We start from the raw sequence: 11,013 nt of genomic DNA on the forward strand, positions 1-11,013 counted from the left end.
GGCAGTTTCCCCTCTCTACGAGCAGGGCACCTCCATGCTCTGTGACAGTCAGAAAGTTATTTTAAGTCCAAAAAATGTTGACCACTTTTAATTATAATCAGGGCCGGATTAATGCATAGGCAAACTAAGCACATGGTTGGGACACTAAGTGAATAAGAAGCCAGTTGTGCTTATTTTACTTATTATAATTATTCAGTGAAAAAAAAAATAGGGGCCCACAAATTTGTTTGCCTAGGGCCCACTAAAGGGTTAACCCGGCCCTGATTATAATCCTTTCCAGATGGGATGCATGTAATCAGCCTTCTAGAGGAATGTTCCCTTAAAAGACTGAAAGGCCAGGCATATCTGCAGAGTATCTTATTCATTAAAAAGAAAGAGCATCAGTACCTTTACCCAGTCTAGCTGGCATGATGACCTCTCCCTATTCACCGGGGTTGTGTAGGTAGTGATTTTGTCAAAAAAGATCCCTGTAGGATGTATAATTAAGTCACATTTTTGTTCCTATAAATAATGGGAATCCAGGATGATGGAGGAAGAGCCTGAAAATGTGATACATTTTTATAAGAAGTTTGTTGCTTCACAGTGTGGTATCTCTGGCAGTGGATAACTACTTCATTAAAGTATCAATGAACTTTCCAAATTAAATCTCATACTTCATACAATGAGAGTAATTTAAAGTAATCATTTGTTTCATTTCAAGTGATGCAATGCATTTTCTATGGTCATTGGCATGGTCCAGTGAATAAGGCCTGGGGTTAGAATCAGGACATTTTACTTCCTTTCCTGATTCCCTCATTGTCTTGCTTGTGTTCCCCTGGTTAAGTCACTTATCTCCCCATTTTTGTAAAATGGGGGTAGGTGAGCTATATAAATGTCAGGAACAACCATTGCTAAATGCTAAGTGACAGCAGTTTATATTGATGACCTGCAATGTATTTGGTACATGCACATTAAGTAATTGTTCCCAAACTGCTTCTTTGTGTGGGTCATTATTCTGGTCAAATACAAAGGTCCTCATTCATACAAATTTCCTATTGAAGCCAAGGGACTATCACTTAAGTAACAGGTGAGCAAATGCTGAGAAAGAGCCAGTCATGACTTGACCACTGAGTAACACATACACCTGTTTATTTGGGCATAAATATGGGATTTGTGGGGTTGCTGCAAAATGGGTATGTATGATAAAGGGGGGAAGCTGTACACCTGTCTCAGCTAGTTTAACTAACAGCTGTCACAACTTTGGGAAGTTCTATAAGATGCCTCTTTTAATATCTCATAGGAACAAAACTATGAGCTTCTCAGCCTGACTCCTTCCCATTTTCCCTTCTTTGTGTATGTGGAAATGCACACACATCTGTATATACACACATATGAGCATATACATACATATACATGCATATCATATATAAATATATGGAATATAATTTTGCCATTGAGATTTATGTGTGTCTGTGTGCATGTTTGTGTATATGTGTATTTTACATTGCATTTAGAAATTATTGTCACCAACTTCATAATGCATTATTATTCCATTAGGATCACTTCAGCTAACAAACATTAAAGGTACAACAGCCCTGAAGTCTCCTGGTATGATGTACATTAAAGTTTAATGCTGTATTGATGTGTGCATTGTGTTCCATATGAGCGAAACTGTTCCATTAACTATGCGCAAAGGGCTATGAAGTTATAACATTTATCTCCACGGACGTTCCAGATTACTTTTTCCTGTTGCATGCCTCCAAGGCTAAACATCAACTCTTCAATTTACGTAGAGCTGTTAAAATTTTTAAAACTTTGTAAATGATGAACAGTTTATCAATGTAACTGCATTTTTGTCAGCCTTGGCTGGGGAGGAGAAAGAAATATTGGTGACTTTCCACTGGTCATTTATTTTTTTTCATTTAAAGCACAAGAAGGGTGGAAACAATATCTATTATTAATAGATACATGTTTTATTAAAGGTATAAAGACCACAAAGATTTGTAAGTTTAATAATCCAGTTTCTTATTTTAAATTCTATAACATTATTATATATTGAACAGCAGAAAGTATTTATTATAAGATCATGGTTAAGGAGAAGCATAGCAAAATGGGTAGCCCTGTGCTATCTGGGGGGAAATATTCTAGCTGACTTAAGAGCATACTGACAAGGTATTTTTTCATAATTTTTAAAATCATGTTTTCACTGGCTGTTTACAATAGGCTTATAAAGCATTGAGGTTGAGCACATTTTCTTTAACATCATTTCCTCTGCTGCATGAATTCTGGAATGTTATTGCAGCACCATTGATGCATTTTGATTGTTTTTTTTTTATTTTTTATGTAAAGCTAATTTTAGTTAGTTTTCACTGTGTTATGTAAAATGACATATGGACTCTTCCTCACTTGCAGAATAGTCATTTGGTCTCAGGTGATTGTATGAGCAGCCAGGAAAAAGGGAAACAAGGGACAAGATTTCACTTTTATTTCTCTTAATTTTTGCCCAAATTCATGGGTGTTTTCCTTGTTGTTCTTGCATTTATTAGAGACATGTAAGGGTGTACATAACTACGTTTTCTGAATGATGTCAATTCCAAAACATCAAAAATGAATTGAAATATGTCAGCATTTTTGAAAAAAAGGAAAGAAAATGGGTTACAGAAATTAAGCCTTTCATTTGGATTCTGGGCATGTGTCTCTGCTTTTTTTTAATCAATGGAAAAAAAAGGGAGATGAGCTAGGAAACACAGGGATGCAGGTAGTGTTCATGAAGAAGAGAGGGGGATGGTTCTGGGACTCTGCCTTTTGGCTAAGGCATACCTGTGGGAGGCCCAGATTTAAATACATTATTCAGCTAATCTAGAACAGGACCTTAAACATCTCCCCCTCTCTCAGATCAGGTGAGCCCAATAACCACAAGATTAAAGAGTCTTTTTTCTCTGTGGTTGTGGCTATTTAATTAGTTATAGGAAGTAGAACAGCTTCACAAGGAAAAACTGAATAAGCTGTAACTCAGAAAACTCTATAGCCCAAGGGTTAGAACAGTGCTTCTCAAAGTGGTGGTCCATGGACCGGTGCTGGTCTGTGAGCCACCCGTTGCCAGTCCGCAGCGAGTTGCCAGGAAAGAAAGAAATATATTTTCAGAAGCATAACATTGATATGTCATAGTGCCACAGTTCATACGTTCCAACACTCCAGGTGACGTCACATCGTGCGAGGTGAGGAAAGAGAAAGAAACAGCCAGTCGCGCATTTGTGTAGTGCAGTTACACGCAGTTGCTGCCACCGGCTGAACCAGGCACCGGTCCCTGGCCCACTGAAAAAAAAAATCGCTGGTCCACCACATCAGATCATTTGAAAAGCACTGGGTTAGAACACTGACTTAGAAGGTCACAGCCCAATTTCCAATTCCTGCTCCAAACACACAGACCCACAGAGGGTCTTTAAACCACATCCTCTTAACCTGTATTTCAGTTGTCATGCAATAAGGAGGGATAACAACTCCTCCTTATTTGTTGAACCTGTAGCCGAAGAAATTGAACCATTTTGTTAAAAAATAAAAAAAAAATGTTTTCTTTCAACATTTTTAAAGTTTTTTGAAGTTTCTTTCTTGTAGGAACTTTTCATTTAATTTGATTCAAATTTATCTGTAAGTTTTGTTCTTCTTGGAACTGCATTTTCAATGAATAGGTAATTCACAGGGGCTGAGTGGTGGGCAGGAGGCTACATAACCACCTTTTAAAATTGAAACATTTTGATACAGAAACCTCCAAACATGCACCAGAAACCTCCAAAAAGCAAAAAGAAAATTATCCAGAAAAATACTAAGGAAAGAATACCTGTGGCATGTTGTCTGTAGGCCTGTCTGGAAAATAAGAATCTGTTTCACAAAAAGCCTGAGGTTATTTCAACATTTGGTTTTGTTCCAATGCGGAATAAAATTAAGGCCTCAGAGAAAAAAATGTGGTACAGTTAGGACACTCACCTGGAAAGTCAGAAACTTAAGCCATGTGTAGATGAAACAAGGGGCATGTGTGCATGACACTTTAAAGGAGGTTAAATGCTTTTGCACTGCTTTAATGGTGTTGGTGTTTGCATGTGTTGGTGGTGTGTTGTGCAGTAATTCCAGCCACTGTAGCAAATTTGGTGACGTAGTGCACTTTAAATGACTTGAGGCACAGCCCCAAGCCGCAGAGCTCAGGGGCTCTGCAGGAAGCCCTGCAGGCAGCGTGGCAGCAGTCTGGGAAGGCAGGCTCTGCCCAAGAAAAGTGACGAGCCTTATCTTTTATTTTTCCCCTGGAGCCTGCCAGCCTGCCTGAGCTGCGCGGTGGCCCACTGCTTCCCTCCATGGCTGCAGTGCCCGTGGGAACCACCTGAGCCGGGTGCCTGCAGGCAGGTGCTGCCTGGGGGTGGCTGCTGCAGAGGGAAGCACCAGCCCCCCTGCAGCCCAGGGACCACTCCACCCGCCCACAGTTTGCCCTCCCCTCCCCACTGCTGGAGAGGCAGGGAAGTTCAGGTGTGTGCATGACAGGGGTTTAAAAGGGCCCAAAATTGAAGTGGTGTTTTTAAAAACCCACCACTTCAATTTAGGGCCACTGTTTTGTCTCCACACACCCTTAGTTCAAGTTTTGCCAAACTTAGGCGAGACTTCATTCCGCTCTCACTGCACGACTCTTTGAAGGACCGCAAAGTATGAGGAGATAAATCGAGTGTGAGGGGCTAAGTAGAAATTAAGTCTTTATCCCTCTCTGGCTGATCCCCCACCTGCATTGCCTAGCCCCTCTGCAAGAAGGCAATCACTGTAATAAATAGGTTAATTTGAGAAAAACTTGGGTGGCACTCAAGTCATAAAAGCTAAGTCTAATGAAGGGTGCCCTATGTCTAAAAAGTTTGTGAATCACTTCTGTACATCAATGTCATATTTAAGAGAACATTGTTTTTCTTCTTAGGTGAGTGCATTTCACTTCTCCCATCACTAAATATCAGTGAGAATGTTTGTTTGTTTTTTCCATTTAAAATTTAATAATTAGCTATAGCATGTGCTGCAGTTTTACAAATATTACACAGAGAAAAGCCTTTGAAGTGAAACAAGTAAAAGGCAATTCTCAGAATGTTTAATTTTCATATTTTCAAAGTCAAACCAAAGTATCTGGCTTTCTGGTTCCAAATAAATTCTTGTTTAAAAAATGTGGCTGATTATAGTAAAATTGTAATTTAAGTTTTTAAAAATAATTTAAATCAAAATTCAATGTTCTGACATTACAAACACAAAACATTTCAAGTGACCTGAAGTGGTTTTTAGATTTTGCATTCGCAAAATTTTCAAGATTCTTATTTTCCCATTTCCAGATGGAAATTATTTGGGCTCAACAATTTTCATGGGAAAAGAAAACTATTTTCCTGCCAGCTCTAATTCTGATAACTTGCTAAGAAAGAACTTTATGCTCTCAACCTACACAAATTAATGCCCATGCTTAGGTTTATATATGGTAGCCATTCCTTTAAATTTGATGTGCAAAATTAACCACATTTTTATGGGATCAGGGCATTAGCTATTATTTTTTACAATCACGTCCATAGTTCAGCCTTGACTGGACAGTACTCGATAACTACTTTGTTTATCAGGGAGGATTTTTGGAAAGTATATGAATTTGATGATAGGTTTTTATCAATTGTAATTGGCCAGTATCACAAAGACATACTTGTAATTGTGAACAGATGCTCTGTTGAACCATACTTATGCCCATTATTTTCACCTGATGCAAATATTCATACAGACTGATTTTCATTTGCACAGGTGCTTGAAAACTTTCAACCCTCTAGCTGAAAACAAGTTTTCTTGTGTGAACAAGAGCATTAGGGCTCTTGTACACATGAGGGAGGTTTAGTTCCACTAAATTGAAATGGTGGGCTTTTAATTGTGACCCATTGTTTCAATTTAAGGGCTTCCATCACTGTCACAGAACAGTAATGGCCCACCATCAGCTCACTGCCCGCTCCCCACCCTGCCATGTGTAGGCTCCACCTGAAAAAAAAAAGCAGGGAGACTGATCCTCCCTCTCCCCACCCCCTCATGGAGCCTGCCCACCTTTGACATGGCCAAGGGGAAAGCTGCCAGAGCCGTGGGGGACCCCAGTCCTTCCTTCCATGCCCCCCGGGCAACACCTGCCTGCTAGTATCCTGCCTGAATGGCCCCAGGGGGCACCAACCCCATGAAGGGAAGATCCAGGGCCCCCTGCAGCTCAGGGCCTGCTGGCAGCTTGCCCCATACCATACAAGAGGCAAGTAAGCTCCATGAAGGAAAAAAAAAGGATCAGTGTTGCCACTTCCCTGCCCCTCCCTCCCCCCAGCAAAGCCTGCCTGCACCCTGCATGAGCTACCACCAGGTCATGCAGCCTCTAGCCTGTGCGAGGGCCTGGAGCTTCCCTCCCCTGCCGGCGCCCCCTGGGGCCAGACAAGGTGCTAGCTGGGCAGGTGCTAGCTAGCCTGATCCAATGGTTCATGGGGCACTGGAAACCCAGGTGTGCTCTGGGAAGCTTAGCGTTAGTGGGCTTCTAACACCCTGTGCACTGTCCCTGCCACCTTTCCACTGCCTGGAACCACCTGGGAAAGGGCTGGCTTGCCCCTGGGGCAGTGCAGAAAAGTGGCTGTGTGTGCTGGCAGCCAGAGACGGTGACAGAGCTGGTGCACAAGGAGCTGGAAGCCTGCCAAGCCCGAGCTTCCGCGAGCCTGCCTGAGCTTCCAGCACCCTGTGCACCATCCATGCCACCTTCTCCAGCTTCCAGACATGTACATGTGCATGATTATTTTACCCACAATGGAATAACTTACTCTAATTAAACTACACTACATCCAAGGTGGATTTTTAACACAAAAAATATCATGCACATGATGCCATTTTGTTAGACAAATGACAATTTCACGTCACTTTTTGTCATGCGTACATGGCCCCACCATCACATGTGCAAGCACTCTTAGTGCATAAACAAAGCACATGTGAACTGTAAATTATGTGAATGAGTGGAGAATTCTGATTCCTTAGTGGTTTCATATCCACTTCGGCATTGCTGGGGTCGTTGTCTCCCTAGCTCTTGTCCAATGGAATGTTGTAAGGTTTTTCTTATTTACACCAAAGCTCCTAAGTTTTAAGGGAGGTTTTCTGGCTGTCTGCGGAAAATGTATGTGGTACTTTTGAAAAATGTTTATTTTATGGTTGCCTGTCATTGCAGAGAACTGGACTCAATGACCCAGTTCTATGTTCCTATATAAACACTCAATAACCACATATCACATGAGACAGTAGGAAATTGGGCCCACTGATTTTATCTTAGCGACATGCCTTTAAAGAAAACACAGATGTGCACCTGCTGAGGTATTTTTGCTGATCATTTCTATTATTCATTAAATGTGGAATTGCACATTCTGTCTACAATTTGAAGCTCTCCCTGACATGAAACTGTAGGTCACTCTGACCTTATTTTGTTGACCTAAGAGATAAATTACATTCCTGTTAAATCAGAGCTCCAAGAGATATTCTCCACTGACATGGCAGTGACTAGTCAGTCTGGCTTGCAGCAAATAATTATGTATTGGTATAGGCATCTGACTGATTTTTGAATGTGTGTTCTGCCCATCCCATCCCATCCCATCCCACCCCATCCCATCCCATCCCCACCCCCCAACAAGCTGAAGCAAATTGGAAGGACAATGGGTATGTAATTTCAGGAACAGAATTTATGTCACACTGGTCATGTCTACATGAGATGCTGGCTGCGCAGTAGCCCATGACTACTGCACATAGCATCACATGGAAGAAAATGTGACATGACTACTGAACAGTCAGCATCATGAAAAAGCTGTTCAGTGATGCTATTGTGTAGCAACTCTGGTTACTGCACAGTCATTCAGTACTTGTTTATACCAGTACTAAATGATTGCGCAATAACTGGAATTACTGTTTATACAAATTACCGTGCAGTAAGTGGAGTACTGTTTATACAAGTCCTAAGTACCAACTTGACAGTTAGCATCTTGTGTACACATGTCCACTATATATGATATTCTCCTAGACCTTTCCTGGAAGCTATTTTCTAATAACAGAGCTTCTTAATATGGAGAGAAGTAAATTTACCCATGCAGATTTGGGGGGGGATGGGGAGGGGTGTTAAGGAAGCAAATTTCAAATTCAAACAAAAAAATACCCTAGGAACAACTAAAACTACCTGATACAAAGTCTTTGGGCCTTCCCCAAACTGCACTGCATTTTGACTGGGGCCTCATGGAAGATTCTCATGGGTGTGTATCGTATGAGATGCGCAGTGGGAGAAGTTACAGGATTGGTTCTGGAACCTGTGACAATTTGAGGGACTCTCTAACTATACAGCTTATGAATTTTGGTTGAAGTAAGGAAGCTATTAGGACCAATTTTTATAAGATGGAATGCCTTATTGAGTATCCATCATTGCTAAGAAAGTCTGCTTTGCATTCCCCAAAAAGGAACAATAGTCCATCATTAACTTTTTCTGGTTATATATTCCCTTGGCAGAACGTGTGTTGTATTAGGGAGGGAGAATCATCAACACACCTATAGTAAGTGTAAATAAACTAATGTATTAGCTTTATTTATTTATTTATAAGAACTGGGTGCAACCGGTGCCATGTGTTGCACCTAGGTAGGAAGAATCATCATCGCACCTATAGCCTGGGAGGTGCCATTCTAAGTAGCACTTCTGCAGAAAGGGATCTTGGAGTCATAGTTGACTCCAAAATGAACATGAGTCACCAATATGATTAAGTAATAAATAAAGCTAACCGCACTCTTTCTTGCATAACTAGGTTCATCACAAACAGGTTTAAGGAGGTGATACTTCCCCTCTATGTGGCATTGGTCATCCTACAGCTGGAGTACTGCATCTAGTTTTGGGTGCCGTACTTCAAGAGGGATGCAGATAAACTGGAAAGGGTTCAGAGGAGGGCCACCCATATGGTTAAATGCCTACAGGAAAAACCCTATGACGACCGATTGAGGGACCTGAATCTCTTCAGCCTCCAGAAGAAAAGGCTGAGAGGTGATCTTGTGGCAGTCTACAAACTCATCGGGGGAGGGACAGCAGGAAATAGGTGATACTCTGTTTACCAGGGCACCCATCAAGGTAACTAGAAACAATGGCCACAAACTGAGAAGAGAAAACTTAGACTGGACATCAGGAAAAAATTTCTTTACAGTGAGGGTTGCCAAAATATGGAATACAATTGTAAGGGAGGTGGTGCTATACCCTTCCTTGGAGATATTTAAGAGGTGATTGGACAGACACCTGGCTGGGGTCATCTGACCCCATCACTTTTTACTGCCCAGGACAGGGGGCTGGACTCGATGAGGGTCCATTCAGACCCTAAAGTCTATTAAATCTATGAAATCTATGCTGCTGCTGCTGCAGCTGCTGGCATCAGCCAGCTTTAGCCCAGCCTAGGTAGGGGGACAGGGAAAGCAGGCTTCCTGCAGCAAACGTCAAGCAGGCCACCTGCCCCCATGGAGGCAGTGGGGATGGAGGGCTTGGCCAGTAGCACTTGTGGCAGGGACTGCCTGGCCAAGTTACCATGGTCCCTAAGTACCTGTGTGTGCATGATCCCTGATCTGAGGCCAAGCAGTGCACAGCCCCTTGGTACAGTGCATGATATCTCTGAAATGTTGCAAACTCTCATAAAGAGCCTCTCTCTCCTGGATCTGCAGGTCCAGTAGCTGCACACAAGGGAGAAGCATGAGCCACTGCTGGGGATGTACCCTTAAGGATTCAGTCACCATCAGCTGAAGCCCTCCATATGCATCACCTCCGCCAGGAGCATATGCAAGACTGAACCCTCATGCTGGACCAGTTGGTCACTCTGGCAGAGGAGCAGTTGGAGGACTCATGGGCCTGCCACTTCCAGGACATGGAGCAAGAGTGGGAGAGGAACCAGGTAGACTGTGGGACTGGGAAAACTGGGATAGGCTCCTCACCCTTGAGGAGAGATACATTGCCCTCCTCGAGAGGATGCTGGATGCCCAGGAGCTGCAGGCCACCATGGTGGCCCAGGCAGTGGAAGCCATGGAGGAGGACTGCCATGTGCTGGACACCATCCTGGCCCTGGTGTCCAGCACATGGCATGTATGTATCTGGTATGTATCTGGAAGATACCTGGTATGTATCTTCATACAGCCTGTGGCCCAGCCCCTGGCCTCAACCTCATCTACCACCTGGCAGCCACCCATGGCCCAGCCCTTGGCCCCAGCCCTGCCTGCTCCCTGGCAGCCTCCTGTAGCTCAACACTAGGGCCTCCAGTGGATGTGGGACAAAGTGCAGCATCACCTGCAGCATCCAGAGCCCTCTGCCCACACTCCTAAACTGGGTCCCATGGCAGCCAGACCCCTCACTTGGGGCGCCCCCCCCCCCCCCCCTCCACCATTCACCCAAGTGCGGTGCGGTCCCTGAGTGGGAGCTGGCTGCAGTGGGCCTGGCACTGAAAGCAGGCTGTGCTGGATCTGGTTCATGGTGGAGGAAAGGGATCAGGCTGCACAGTCTGAACAGTGGCTGCCCTCATCCCTGGCCTCAGCCCCAGCTCACTGGCCTTGCCACAGTGTCCACACCTGTTGTGGTGTGGCCAGAGGCTGTGGTCCCTTTGGGCCTGCCCTGTAAACATCTCCACCCCACTGCCCCCTCTCCCCCTACAGGGGGGGATATGTCACACTGTACATAGTTACATGGGGAAGAGGGTGTAAATAAAAGGTAGTAGGGAGTGGGGTTAGGGATGGGGTCTGTTATTGGGGAGGAAGGGTGGGAAGGAGTCTGTTGTTGGGGAAGGAAACTGTCATTGGGGAGGACAGTAAAGACTGTTGCATGAAACTTTCTATATTGTGTGTAATATGGGGGTTGCCCTGTGGGCCTGGGGTTCATAGGCAGTTGCCTAGGCACCCTAATGTTGGGGGTGGAGGAGGAAGTGGTCTGAGAATGCCTCAAGACACTGTGCTCTGTCTGTGGCTGCCAGAGCGGGGGGGGGG

At 43.8% G+C, this 11,013-nt stretch overlaps 1 long non-coding RNA gene across 3 annotated transcripts in view; it reads left to right on the forward strand.

The window, feature by feature from the left end:
• Nucleotides 1-11,013, forward strand: part of LOC112551867 — a 49,069-nt gene that overhangs the window by 18,096 nt on the left and 19,960 nt on the right. For all 3 annotated transcript variants that reach the window (XR_003096188.1, XR_003096189.1, XR_003096187.1), the window contains exon 2: nucleotides 9,709-9,935. This is a non-coding gene — a long non-coding RNA (uncharacterized LOC112551867). The remainder of the gene's footprint in view (nucleotides 1-9,708; nucleotides 9,936-11,013) is intronic.

This window comes from Alligator sinensis, unplaced genomic scaffold, assembly GCF_000455745.1.
Source record: "Alligator sinensis unplaced genomic scaffold, ASM45574v1 scaffold568_1, whole genome shotgun sequence".
Taxonomy (NCBI): domain Eukaryota; kingdom Metazoa; phylum Chordata; order Crocodylia; family Alligatoridae; genus Alligator; species Alligator sinensis.